At 39.6% G+C, this 15,411-nt stretch overlaps 1 protein-coding gene across 1 annotated transcript in view; it reads right to left on the minus strand.

Annotated features, from left to right (window-relative positions):
* Positions 1-14,059, minus strand: part of HNMT (histamine N-methyltransferase) — a 93,837-nt gene extending 79,778 nt beyond the window's left edge. Inside the window, exon 1 of the mRNA XM_019973366.2 lies at positions 13,974-14,059. The gene's annotated coding sequence lies outside the window, so the exon portion shown is untranslated. The remainder of the gene's footprint in view (positions 1-13,973) is intronic.
* Positions 14,060-15,411: the final 1,352 nt, after the last annotated feature.

Consider the following 15,411-nt stretch of genomic DNA (forward strand, 5'->3'; position numbering starts at 1 on the left):
TGCAATCACCATCTGCAGTGATTTTGGAGCCCCCCAAAATAAAGTCTGACACTGTTTCCACTGTTTCCCCATCTTTTTGCCATGCAGTGATGGGACCAGATGCCATGATGTTCATTTTCTGAATGTTGAGCTTTAAGCCAACTTTTCCACTCTCCTCTTTCACTTTCTTCAAGAGGCTCTTTAGTTCTTCTTTGCTCCCTGCCATAAGGGTGGTGTCATCTGCATATCTGAGGTTATTGATATTTCTCCCAGCAATCTTGATTCCAGCTTGTGCTTCTTCCAGCCCAGTGTTTCTCATGATGTACTCTGCATATAAGTTAAATAAGCAGGGTGACAGTATACAGTCTTGACATACTCCTTTTCCTATTTGGAACCAGTCTGTTGTTCCATGTTCAGTTCTAACTGTTGCTTCCTGACCTGCATACAAGTTTCTCAAGAGGCAGATCAGGTGGTCTGGTATTCCCATCTCTTTCAGAATTTTCCTTTTTGTTACCTTTGTTATAAAGCTCTGTCTTCCTTGGCCTTTCCAAGTCAGTGCTTAGCCTGCTTGCAAGTGCTGGATTGTGTTAGATTCTTCCTACAAACCACACTGCTCATTTCTCCTCCATATCAGGTCTTCTGTGATTCTTCACAGAAAAGGACAGTGCAGAACTGAGAACTGCTCTCTCTCTCAGCAGCACTTGGCTAGTCCAGTTTTCCCTCTTGCTTTGCTCAGATTTGTCATTGCTTTTCTTCCAAGAGCAAACATCTTTTAATTTTATGGCTGCAGTCACCATCTGCAGTGATTTTGGAGCCCCCCAAAATAAAGTCTCTCCAAAGTTATGACCAACTTAGGATATTAAAAAGCAGAGACATTACTTTGCCAGCAAAGGTCTGTCTAGTCAAAGCTATGGTTTTTCCAAGAGTCATGTAGGGATGTGAGAGTTGGACTATAAAGAAAGTTGAGAGCAAAAGAATTGATGGCTTTTGAACTTTGGTGTAGGAGAAGACTCTTGGAGAGTCCCTTAGACTGCAAGGAGATCAAACCAGTCAATCCTCAAGGAAATCAGCCCTGAATATTCATTGGAAGGACTGATGCTGAAGCTGAAATTTCAATTCTTTGGCCACCTGATGTAAAGAACTGACTCCTTGGAAAAGACCCTGATGCTGGGAAAGATTGAAGGCAGAAGGAGATGGGGACAACAGAGGATGAGATGGTTAGATGGCATCATTGACTTAATAGACTTGAGTTTGAGCAAGCTCCAGGAGCTAGAGATGGACCGGGAAGCCTGGCGTGCTGCAGTCCATGGGATCACAAAGAGTCAGACATGACTGAATGAATTGAACTGAACTTGCTCAGATGGATCCCAGGATGTCAAATCTCAGAAGCATCAGAGCATTTGTCTTTCCTGCCTTACTGTTCCTTACTCCTACTATGATTTTCCATTTAATTTCTTGTTGTTGTATGTGTGCTCAGTCATATCTGACTCTTTGAGACCTCATGAACTGTGACCCACCAAGCTCCTCTGTCTGTGTAATTTTCCAGGCAAGAATACTGGAGTGGGTTGCTATTTCCTTCTCCAGGGGATCTTTCTGAAGCAAGGATCAAAACCCTTGCTTCTTGCATCACCTGAATTGGTAGGCAGATTCTTTGCCACACCACCTGGGAAGTCCTTTAATTTCTTAGGTTTTTTAATTTCATAATGCATTTTTGTACATCATGTGGGTAAAGAGATACCATGGAATTGAAGTGAGAAGGGAATGAGCTTTAGCATCCTGCATCAGGTGAGCTTGTCTACCTTAACACGTTTGTCTTTGTGCTTTCCAAAAATTATATGTCTGTGAGCCCTGGACAACAAACCAGGGCTTGTGCACTTATATTGCTGAATTATTCTTGATGAATCTGGTGCTGGAGGAAGTTTTATGGTAGAATTAAAAGTAATCATATCACTTAAAAACAGCTGTTTACAGTAGTAATCATGTCACTTAAAAACAGCTGTTATAGTTGAGGATCCCTGAGAGTGCCTCTCACAATTCCTGTTCCTGTGGCTGACATTCCTGAAAAGACTAAAGTTCACTGAGACCAAGTTTCTACTGGGCCCTTATTTTCCTCCACTCAACACTACATATTTACCCAAAAATAGGACCAAGAATTTTACTCTTTGATGCATTAATTAGTAATTTAAGAAATGTACAAGGAGAAGGAGGGGAAATTACAACTGCAAAACTTAACTCATTTTTAAAAGTATTTACTTATTTTCCTGGTTGTGCCAGATCTTAGTTGTGACATGTAGGATCTTTAATTGTGGCATGTGAGTGTTTAGTTTCAGCACGTGGGATCTAGTTTCCTGACCAGGGATAGAAACAGGCCCCCTGCATTGGGAGTGCAGAGTCTTAGCCACTGGATCACTACAGAAGTCCCACAAAACTTACTCTTTGTACAGACTTATAAAGGTCCCATTGCTTCACAGACTATGAGAAATTGAGCAAATATAACAGCCAAACTGGATTCATCAACCAACATAAGTGACAGGTGGGGTGCAAGCCCCCATCTTACTCCCTTTGTCCTTTGACATAAGAGCCATTTTGACTTTAGGAGCCAAAAGCACTGTCTGCCTGGCCCACTGTATCGCAGCACTGTTTATAATAGCCAGGACATGGAAGCAACCTAGATGTCCATCAGCAGATGAATGGATAGGAAAGCTGTGGTACATATACACAATGGAGTATTACTACACCATTAAAAAGAATACATTTGAATCAGTTCTAATGAGGTGGATGAAACTGGAGCCTATTATACAGAGTGAAGAAAGCCAGAAAGAAAAACACCAATTCAGTATACTAACGCATATATATGGAATTTAGAAACAGGGTAACGATAACCCTGTATGTGAGACAGCAAAAGAGACACAGATGTATAGAACAGTCTTTTGGACTCTGTGGGAGAGGGAGAGGGTGGGATGATTTGGGAGAATGGCATTGATTCATGTTGATGTATGGCTAAACCAATACAATATTGTAAAGCTAAAAAATAAATAAATAAAATAAAAAGGAAAAAAAAGAAGAGAAATGGCAATGTGGTACATACCCTAGGGTTTGTGTGTCTACCAAAAAGAGAGAAATTGTTACTTTAGAATCCAGACTTTGTTTTGTTTTTTTTTTAATTTTATTTTATTTTTAAACTTTACATAATTGTATTAGTTTTGCCAAATATCAAAATGAATCCATCACAGAATCCAGACTTTGAAGATAGACAAAATGGAATTTCAATTTTTAATCTCTGCCCCTCCTATCTATGTGATCTTCAGCAAGTTTATGAAAATATTGGAGTTTCGGTTTCTTCAGCTGTGAAGTAGGAATAATAATTTCACCAGCAAGTACCAGATCCCTGCTGGGGACAGTTGGCATGCTAGAAAGAGTAACTGATTACCTTTCAACAGTAAGAAAACAAAGCCTGATTAAAATATAGGTCAAAGACCTTAACAGACATCTCACCAAAGAAAACATGTATTTAGTTGCTCAGTCGTGTCTGACTCTTTGTGACCCCATGGACTGTATCCCACCAGGCTCCTCTGTCCTTGGGATTTTTCAGGCAAGAATACTGGAGTGTGTTGAAAAAGAGTTTCTTCTCCAAAAAGAAGATATACAGATAGCATATAAGCATATGAAATGATATTCTACTCATATGTTATCAGGGAGATGCAAATTGATACAATAAGAAGGTATAACTATTAATAACTTATTAGACACTAGAATACTGGCAACACCAAATGCTGATGAGAATGCAGAGTGACAGAACTCTCATCCATTGCTGGTGGAAATGAAAAATGGTACAGCCACTTTGGAAGACATTTTGGCAGTTTCTTAAAAAACTAGACACATGCTTACCATATGATCCGTGAAAATCACATTTCCTGGTATTAACTCAATGGAGCTGAAGATGTATGTCTGCATAAAACCCTACAATGGATGTTTATAGAAACTTATTCGTAGTTACCCAAAGTTGGAAGCAACCAAGATGCCCTTCAGTAGGTGAATGGATAAATAGACTGTGGTATATCACAAAAAAGGAGTACTGTTCAGTGCTAAAAAGAAATAAACTATCAAGCTATGAAAAGACATGGAATAAACTTAAATGCCTATTCTTTAGTTAAATAAGCTAATATGAATAGAATACATATCGTATGATTCTATTATATGACATTCTAGAAAAGGCAGACTATTTAGATAGTAAAAAGATCAGCTATTTCCAGGGGCGGGAGATGGAGAGAAGGATGAATAGAGAAAGCACTGAGAATTCCCATAGCGCCACCTGGGAAGGCCCTTTAGAGTAGTGAAAATACTCTGTATTATAATATAATGGCAGATACATGTTCCAGCAGAGATGGCACAAAAATTGAAACCCGAGGGGAAATGTGACCACTACCAAGCTACCGCCTTTGTTGTTATTCAGTCGCTCAGTCATGTCCGACTTTCCATGACCCCAGGGACTGCAGAACTCCAGGCTTCCCTGTTCGTCACCATCTCCTGGAGCAAATGAATGACCAACACAAGTGGTTGGGCACATAGGTTCTCTTCCTGTTTCCTTTCAGAGTGCGTTCTAAGTTTTTAATAAAGCATGCACACCTTGTTTTTGTTCTCCAAGTCCAGAGGATGGTGATCAGGTTATTTTCAGCTTAGAGACTTTGATAAGTTACTGTTTAAGACAAGGATCTTTAGTCTAATATTTAAGCTCCTTGAAAATATTGCCTTAATTTGGGAATTCCTGGCAGTCCAGTGATTAGGACTCAATGCTTCCACTGCCAAGGGCATGGGTTCAATTCCTGGTGGGGGAACTAAGATCCTGCAAGCCACGCAGCATGCCTCCCCCTCAAATGGCCATAAATTATGAGCATGAAGTAAACTAATAGGAAAATGTAAAGGTAAGTGATAATCCAGTCATAGTCGGTGACTTTCTCTTCTTTATCACTGTGTGCTTTCCCATCCAAGCTAATGATAATCCATCTGCCAGGCTCACCACCCTCTTCCCCATCTCTCTTCCATCTCTCTCTTTTTAAGAAAAAAAAATTATGTGGACTATTTTAAAAGTCTTTATTGAATTTGTTACAATATTGCTTCTGTTTCATGTTTTGGTTTCTTAGCTGTGAGGCATCTGGGATCTTAGCTCCCTGACCAGGGATTGAACCCACACCCCTTATGTTGGAAGGCAAAGTCTTAACCACTGGACCACGAGGAAAGTGCCCCCCGCCCCATCTTTCTTTAATGAAAACTTACCTTTACATCGTAAGTTAAGTGCTGCTCCTTGAAGGAACTTACACTGGTTTTCCCAAACTTCATTTTATCTTTCCATTTTAAAACCATTATATCACTTCCATAGTACTTAACAAAATGAATCTTGTGTTTTTGATACTGAAATTTTTATCTTCTCCTTTGATAATGGACGTTTTCCTAAGGGCAAAGAGTATTTTTCCTCAAGTATGTACCCTTCAGAGAGGGATTGAATGGCTCTTGTACCTACTAGGTACTTGATAAATGTATGTGGTAGTAGGTGGACGTGCAGAACAGTTGTCGGATGGATCATATCCATCCGAATGGACATTGGAACAGTATCAGAAACCTGGATTCCACTATTTTTTAGGTCACCTGATGGTGATCTGCAGAATAACTGTGCTCAACTTTCTCATCTGCACAATGAGATCAGATAAGATGAATTCAGAGATCGCTCCTGGTTCTTCCATAATTCCCTCATTCAATAAGAAGGTAGATGATTAAATTTGTAAGTAGCAATTTCATAATTCTGTTCCAGAATTTTTACTTGAGGAAAACTAACTTTCCATGATCTTGCTCTTTCTAGATTCTTTCTCAGGAGTTTCCATGGGGCTATAATTTACCTACACTTTAAGTAAAAATACTACATAATCCTAACTCTCCTTTCTTTTCTCTTATGCCTCGACCCTGGTGATAGCCCATTTTGCAGCACAAAGAACCTAATTTTATAACTGCTTTGTAAAGCACTGCAAAAAATAAAGGAATAAAATTATAAAATGTTACATTCTATAAAGGAGTATTTCTCCTAATGCGTCCACAAAGAACCAAGTTTATAACTGCTGGTATGTCAATTATGATGGTAAAATATGTATCTATATAATACATGTGATATGATAGATGCAATTGGAGTGGCTTTGGCGTATTTATTGCAGTTTATTTTTTATGGAATCAATAGCAAACGAAACGTCTGCTGTAAGCAGTCATATGAAAATGGATAAATACAAAAGCAAGCATAAGAGTATTCAGCAGAGAATTCTGAGCCTGAACAATCAACTTTCAGGCAAATCTTATGTGATTCATAATTTTAGCCCTTTATTATGCAAAGCTGCTGATTCAATTTTACAATGCAAAGAAATGTTTGGCATGATTATCAAGTTATATTTACCATTCTGTGGATCTACTGAAAGATGCACTATCTTCAAAGAGTCTGTTCAAAGTACCTCTGAACACACTTTTAGATCCTCAGTCATAAGCAGAAGTTGGCAGGGTAAAATGTATTGGTCTTAACTAGCATCAGCATGTGAGACTTTAAAAAAAAATGGTAAATGATGATTCAGTTGCAGAGCCAAATGATTGCCAAATCAAACAAATTCAGAGAAAAAGTTGCTGATCCTTGTTGAATTGCCACATGTTACCACTTCCTGTTACACATGTCCTGGTGGAAAAAACTCTCTTGTAGAAGTTTTCTCACCCATTAGAATAATGTGTTTTTAATTTCAAATCCCTACCTGCTGAAAACTCAGGATTTCAGAAGACCCATTGCAAAACCTGGACTTGAGAGATTGGAAAGCTGGAGAAACTGCTGCTGCTGCTGCTGCTGCTGCTGCTAAGTCGCTTCAGTCGTGTCCAACTCTGTGCGACCCCATAGACAGCAGCCCACCAGGCTCCCCCATCCCTGGGATTCTCCAGGCAAGAACACTGGAGTGGGTTGCCATTTCCTTCTCCAATACATGAAAGTGAAAAGTGAGAGTGAAGTCGCTTAGTCATGTCCAACTCTTCTCGACCCCATGGACTGCAGCCTACCAGGCTCCTCCATCCATGGGATTTTCCAGGCAAGAGTACTGGAGTGGGTTGCCATTGCCTTCTCCAACTACGTTCTCTTCCTTCTCCAGACTCTCCATGTCTCTGTTCATTCAAAGAGTTGTCAATACTTGCTAATTTGAACTCCCCTTCTCCTTCTTCTCTCTCTGATCAATGTCCTCTGTTCATGCTTTTGTTCCCAGCTCTGAATGTTTTTAGTCAGCATCATCAATGACCTCCATGTTAGGGATGCCAGTGTTCTAGCCTCAATCCTCATCTAACTTGATATAGCAACATGAAACATGATTGATTATTCCCTACTCCTCGAAGCATTTTCTTCACTTGTCTATAGGACTCTGCACTCCTAGTTTTCCTTCTCTCACTGACTCCTCTACTTCTAGGTCCTTTGGTGGATCCTCTCCTCTCTTAGAACAAGTGAAAATATTTCCTGGATCACTCCTTGAACCTCTTATCCATCTGTCTATACTCATTGCTTTCATGCATTTATCTAACCCTATAATACCTTCCTGATGTATAACTTTAGTCTAGACCTCTCTCCTGAGATACAGAATCAGTGATTGCACTGGCCATTTGCTACCTCCAGTTGGATTTTCAAGAGCCATCTCACAGTCAACATGTCTAGAACCAGAATTCTTCTATTTACTGCACTCTCACAAAACCTGCTTCTTTACAGCGTACCCCAACTCAGTTCTTGGTGACACCATTCTACTGGGGCCAGGACTGGAGCCAGGGTGAAGCAAGTGAGTTGCTTAGATATGAAATTGAAGATTTTCAGAGCATTGTGCAACTGCCAACAGTGCTTTTGCATGACCCTGAAAATGAGTGCCTCCTTAAAATCTATGTCTTCAGCACCTCACTCCCCTCACCCTAGTCCCACCCCACTTTCACCTACTGAAGCCCAAACCCTTGGCATCATCCTGTATACCTCTGTTTCTCTGACATCCTCGTCCCAACTGTGAGGAAATCCTGTTGGTTTTACCATCAGAAAGAGACAGCAATGCCCTAAGTCTGCACTTCAGGGGAAAGGCTTAAGGAACAGGCAGTGTTGGTCTCCCAGAATGAATTTTAGACATCTTGCAGTTGCTGGCCCCAAGAGTGTGCAACAGAAAAGTGTGTTCAGGTTGCTGTGGCCTCGGGCCTTGGCAGATGGAGGATTGGACCCCCAGGTTTCTGCACTAGAATTCTGTGTGCCACCTGCAGGTCCTATGGGTCCTGAAAGGTACAGATTTACCACCCACATGTGTGCAGTTCCTTCCCCTGTTCTGGCATTGGGCAGTCTCTTCCCTGCACAGTCTTTGGGTCACAGCCCCAGCCCTCCTTGCAGCTGGCTGAGCCTCTGAGACAAGTAGGGCATGGGTGAGGTATCCACCAGTATTGGGGTTTGCATGCTAGGTGGTATGAGCCAGACTCCTTACCCACAAGTCTGAAATTAAGAGCTCTAGAACCAGGGCAACCCAGATCAACCCCAGGCCTCCCCTGCAAGTCCTGAGATCCCTAGAAATTGAACTTTCTCTGAGAAGAGTGGTCTCAGCTGCAGTTCCTCAGGGCTGATTCCACCATTCTCTGAACCACTCCCCGTCCCCATGTTCAGTACATCCCATCCCATCCTCTCCCTACCCCTCCATCAGGACCTGCACTGACTTCCCCATATACCCAGAGTCACACAGGGTATGCTATGCACTCCAACTGCACCATTTGATTTCCTTGGAAACTCCACACTTCACCCAGTTGGATCAGGCCCTGGTCACAGGCCATGAGCACCTCACCTGCTCCCTAGAAAACTATTTCTGACACGCTTTCTTCCAGGCATTTGCTTCTCCTCCCTTTGAAATTAGGCATGGCTGTGCAACTAATTCTAGACAATGGATTACTGCTAGATATGATGTGTGCCATTTCTGGCCACACAATTGTCAGCTGAGATGATCTAGAACCTTCTTCCCCTACTGCCACACTTGGAAATGTTCCAGATGGTAGAACCTCCATTAGCCTTAGCCCTTCAATAAGGATAATACAGAGCAAAGCCCCTACAGACATGCAATTTCCCTGCAGTGTGATCTACAAACAAATCTTCAGGCTTTAAAGCCACTGATATTTGATGATTTGTTACCATAGCATAATCTGTCCAGATTAATATAACTAGGTTACCTCTAGTATGAAGGCAGTATGATTAAATAACAAATTATATAAAATTGAATCAGTAATAAAAATGATATCTAAACTTATTGTGAAATACCCAAAGTTTGAGAAACACTTTCAGTTCCTTAGAAGGAAATGCACACACACTCATGCACACACACTCATGCACACACACTCATGCACACACACTCATGCACACAGACGGAAGGTAGGTCTCAGAAGCTTCATTCTAGAGGTAGGATATAGTCTGGTGATTTTGCTTAGCAATTCTAATGATGTGTGTAGCTACTACATCTACCTGTATGAGCCTCACCATGTTCCTTCTTGGCAACATGATTGGCACCTATCTATTCACCATGTATTGACCTTTGGGAATAAGCCAGAATGAAGAACAGTGTGTATAAAATGGGAATATGCAAGCATTTGGTCTAATTTATGAAGAAATCCTTACAAATGTCAAAAATGATGGATTAAAAAATTTTATATATTTAAACATTATACTTCTAAAGAGAGGAAATCAAGATTCTGAGATTATTTTTACAAAGACAGGAAACCAATAGAAGCTAGATGCATTGTTCCTTTTTGTAAAACTTATTTTATTGAAGTATAGTTGGTTTACAATATTATGTTAAAATCTGCTATATAGCAAACTGATTCAGTTATATATATATATATACACATAAATATGTACTTTTATATATTTTTTCTTTTTTATATTCTTTTCCATTATTGTTTATTAGACAACATTGATATAGTTGCCTGGGATACACAGCAGGACCTTGTTGTTTATCTGTTCTATACATGGATACGTATATCCATTCTATATAGTTTGCATCTGCTAATCCCAATCTCCCAATCCATCCCTCCCCTACACCTCTGCCCCTTGGCAACCACAAGTCTCTTCTCTATGACTGTGAGTCTGTTTCTGTTTTGTAGGTAAGTTCATTTGTGTCTTATTTTAGATTCTACATGTAAATGATACCATATGGTATTCATCTTTCTCTGTCCGACTTCACTTAATATAACAGTCTCTAGGTCCATCCATGTTGCTATGCGTGGCATTACTTCATTCTTTTTTTTCCAAGGTTGTCTTAAAAAATTATTTATTTTTAATCGATTGATGATTGGTTTACAATATCAGTTTGATTTCTGTCATACACCAACATGAATTAACCATAGGTGTACATATATCCCCTTCCTCTTGAGTCTCCCTCCCACCCATTCCCACCCCTCTAGGTTATTACAGAGTCTCAGTTTGAGTTCCCTGAGTTTTATAGCAAGTTCCCATTGGCTGTCTATTTACATAGTGTAATACACTATGGGGCATAGTGTATACGCATCCATGCTACTGTCTCCACATATCTCATCCTCTTCCTCTTCTTTTACTTCATTTTTTTAAATTCCATTGTTTCAGGAGCATTTTCCCCCTCAGGTAGCAGTGACATACTCAGGTACAAGAAAAACTTCTGTATTACAACTTGATTACTACTGTCTGTGTTAAGTGGGTTAGAGACTGAGGGCAGAATGACATCACCTGCCCTCCAGTTGCAGCCTGTGTTTGATGAAGTCCTGAGCCTAGGGCCCATCTGTCCATGTCCCCAAATAGCCCTCTCCCATGCTTGAAAGGAGTGACCTTCCAGACACATCAGAAGTACTGTCTCCTCTGTACGGCTGTCTTGATTCCTCCTAGCTAAATTAGTTGCTCAGTTTTCTTTATCTTGTTAATGATATTAGATACATAATTATAGCACTCATCAGGCTGTCTAATTCTTTATTTACGTGTCTGTCTCCCTGACTAAACCGTGGGCTTTTCAAGGGCAAGAGCTCCATCTTAGTCACTTGTGTCTTCTTCAATACCCATACTTGTCATTTTATTGGTATATATTTGATGATTTAGGAAAAAGCTGGGGGTGGAATAAAAGTAGAAGGAAGGAGGAATACATAAAGGGAAAAGAAAGGAAGCAAATTAGCAAGGCTGAAATAAAGGAACAAAGGGATGGAGTTTCAGCCTGTGTGCCTTTTACGCATGTCTTAATGGACTGGAACAGACTCAGGCACCAGAGCAACAGGAAGATGACCGTGTGGGTATCTCTGAGTCAGAGCCAGCACATGCTTCACACACAACAGTGCAGCCACACTGCACTGATTCCAGCAAACTGATTCCAGAATATTCTACTTCTTCCTACCATTCCTCCTAGTTTAACAAGGAAGACTATTTAACTGACTTCACAGAGTCATAAAAGCCAAGGATTCATGAATTTTATGGTACATGAAACAGCTTAGTTTGATAGGTTATTGTAGTTTTATATATAAAGAAGCCTAGCAATCTTTGTGGACTTAAAGAATGAAACTCTTAAGTTTAAAATAGAAATATTATTAAAGGGAAACAGTTGTAGTTTGTGAGTTATTTAACTGAAGATTCCAAATTAATACTTGAGAATATTGAGAAGTGAAAAGAAAGTGAAGTTGCTCAGTCCTGTCCAACTCTTTGTGACTCCATAGACTGTAGCCCACCAGGCTCCTCCATCCATGGGCTTTTCCAGGCAAGAGTACTGGATGAATATTAATTATAATTTAGGCTTTTAGTCTAATAATACCATTTCCAAAAATTTATCCCACAGAAATATTAAGATGTGCATGAAGTTATGGCAAAAAATTATGCATGGCAAAATTATTTGTAGTCATGCAAAATTTGAAACAATGCAAATGTTTTTAATAGAGGATTAAATAACTATATTTAATGGAGAGTAAGTAGTAGGTTAAAATGGATTATCTTGAATAACTAAAAAATAGAGATTCTAAGATTCATATTCATTGAATAAAGTTTTAGGACCACATGTATACTATCATTCCAACTTTGCAAAGAAACAAAAAAGAACAAAAACCAAAGCTTTATGCACACGTGCACGTGCGCACACACACGCACACCAAGACACCGTTCACTTTTGTGAACTAATGGGGGAACTGTTAATATTTACACATGAGGCACCAGCATGATACAGGAGTATCTAGAGGAGGCAGGGTTTATAACCACCTTAATTTCAGGGATTGATATTCTTGATTATACATCTTTGGGAAAGTGAAAGTCCCTCAGCTGTGTCTGACTCTTTGTAACCCTTTGTAGTCTTTGTAACTGTACAGTCCATGGAATTCTCCAGGCCGGGATACTGGAGTGGGTAGCTTTCTCCTTCTCCAGGGGATCTTCCCAACCCAGGGACTGAACCCAGGTCTCCCACATTGCAGGCAGATCCTTTACCAGCTGAGCCACATTTGTTTACATTTGTAAACATACACTACTACTACTACTAAAATTTTCATACCTAAAAAGTATGTGTGAGAAGAATGTTGAATTAATCTTAAACTTGGATTTCAAGTCCAGTACCTCCAGTTTGCTCAGAAAGACCTCCCTTTGTTCTAATCCTGTAGTTTCATCTGTTTTCTTCAGAATGCTCCATGGTATTCTAAGTTCTTGTGTCACCAGGACATTCTTTTCTCCTATTCTTTTATTGCCTGAACACATTGTTAATTCTTCCTGACCATTGCAAAGCTCCCAGCCTGTTGATTTTATCTTTTGTCATTCAAGTATCCAGAGCAGCAGACTTATGGTAGCACATAGTCTTTATTTTTGTCCTTTGAATTTTTCTGAAAATAAAGTATCTATTTAATGGGTGATGGATGAACCACTGCCTTTTGCCAGTTCCTGTAGTTAGTGAGGCCAAAGGCCCTTTGCTGAATTCTCACATCAGCTTGTTTGATCAGTCCTATATTTGGTATAAGTTTCAAGCCACACTTGCATTGTGCAGGTGGTACTATTGGTCACATGATAACTTAAATTGTGGTGATAGGGATCGATACAAACTACTCCTCTAGCAAAACACAATAACTCAAGGCATATATCCATTATGAATGCTGCATCAGAGGTATTATCTTCACATTCAAAGTCTAGCATATAATTATTAAGAACAGACATTTAAAGAACATGAACAATTTGATGATAGAATTATTCACATTTATTATGTGAATATTATATTATTATTAGAAATCTTTTTTGAAATCTGGAGAACAACTGAGTGGATAAAAACATGTCAGACAGTGGGTGACAAAGAATATGAGAAAATTACAACTCTTTTTCCCCACTAAATTTAACAATGTTTTGCACCAGTTTCTTCACTTGCTGACTGAGTACTTGGTTCTGCAAGGACATTGACTCAGGAAGATATTTTTTTCCGCCATTATTTTAATCTGTGATGTAGCTGGTCTGGGATTGGCACACTGTTCTTGTCAGGGTGACCCCAGAAATGCTCATTAGAACACCAGCACACATTCTCTCTTTCAACAATCAACTGAACATGAAAACAGAGTTCTCTTGTGTAATGAGAGTATAATTCAGAATAAGACAATGATTATGAAGTTTTCATTTCAGTCTAAAAAATAAAAGCATTATGTGTAAAAATTGCCACCTTGATGATCACATGAGATAATGTCATTGTGAAATCTGATCCAAAATCATCAGCTTCTGGAGCATGTTTAAAAGCTAACAAACAGGAAGATGGCAGAATGAGAAACACCAGGAATCTATCTCTCTACCTAGACAGCAGTTGTACTGGCAGAATCTGTCTAACAATTTTGGAACTCTGGAGTCTGTTGAAGACAACTTCTAGGGGACTACCCAGATGGTAAATTGCAGTTAATTACAATTATCAGCACATAGGACAGTAGTACCTACCCATCCCCACCACAATCACGTGGCTGACAACAGTGCACAGTACCTTGAACACAGCTAGTTGGAGACTAGGCAGACAAAGGTGATCCTGTCTTCCAAATATTGAGGATCTGTGCTCTGATCACTGCTAGCTGTTTCTGACCACAGAAGTGCATACAAAGAGGCAAGCAGCATTTGCTTACCCACCTACTCCTTTGTTACAAGTCCCTCCCTCTCTGTTGAAGTGACTTCCAGGGCATTTAAAGGGCTAATGCTGTTTTAGTCTGTCCTTCATTTTCTTTTCCTTGCTTTTGGGAGACAGACATTAAAGACAATGACATTCAAAAACAACCCTATATCCTGGGAAGTTGGAGAAGACTCTTGAGAGTCCCTTGGACTGCAAGGAGATCCAGTCAATCCTAAAGGAAATCAGTCCTGAATAGTCATTGGAAGGACTGATGTTGAAGCTGAAACTCCAATACTTTGGCCACCTGATGTGAAGAACTGACTCATTTGAAAAGATTCTGATGCTGGGAAAGGTTAAAGGCGGGAGGAGAAGGGGATGACAGAGGATGAGATGGTTGGATGGCATCACAGACTCAATGGACATGAGTTTGAGTAAATTCTGGGAGTTGGTGATGGACAGGAAGGCCTGGCGTGCTGCAGTCCATGGGGTTGCAAAGAGTTAGACATGACCGAGCAACTGAACTGAACTGATATCCTGGGAAAACTAGGAAGTGCCATATATGCCTAGGAAAAGGCTCAGAAAAGACCTTAAGTTCATACCTGACCCTCAGCACAAAGACAGACCAAACAATCAGACAATCAAAAAAAAAAAACACAAAGAAACAACATAAAACGACAAAGTCTGGAAGGGGGAGAACCTGATTTCCGCAGTTACTGTGTTGTTAGATTCAAATTGTCAGTTTTCAACAACAACAAAAAAATTGCATGGTATACAAAGAAGTAGGAAAGTATGGTCCTTTCAATGAAAAAATAAACAGAAACTGTCCCTGAGAAAGATCTAACGACATATATACTAGACAAATACTTTAAAATAACTTCTCTAAAACAGTCTAAGAACTAAAGGACAATATGGAGAAAGAAAAAAACAAAGAAACAAAAAACAAACAAGCAAAGTGTACGAGTAAAATGGAAATATCAAGAAATAGATAGAAAATCTAAAACAAGCCAAAAAGAAATTCCGAACTGAAAAGCGCAATGACTGAACTGAAAATGTGACTAGAGGAATTCAAAGGCAGATTTGAGCATACAAAAGAAAGACTCAATGAGTTTGAAGCTAGGACAATGAAAATTAATTAGTCTGAGAAACATAAAGAAAGAAGATTGAAGAAAAGTAAACAGAGCCTAATGTATGCATCATGGGAGCTCCAGAAGAAAAGAGAGAGAAAAAAGGAAAACAGAATACGTGAAGAAATAATGCCTAAAAACTTCCCAAGTTTGATGAAAAACCTGAATATAAACATCCAAGATAATCAGTGAAA

This window comes from Bos indicus, chromosome 2 (genome assembly GCF_029378745.1).
Source record: "Bos indicus isolate NIAB-ARS_2022 breed Sahiwal x Tharparkar chromosome 2, NIAB-ARS_B.indTharparkar_mat_pri_1.0, whole genome shotgun sequence".
In the NCBI taxonomy this organism is placed as follows: domain Eukaryota; kingdom Metazoa; phylum Chordata; class Mammalia; order Artiodactyla; family Bovidae; genus Bos; species Bos indicus.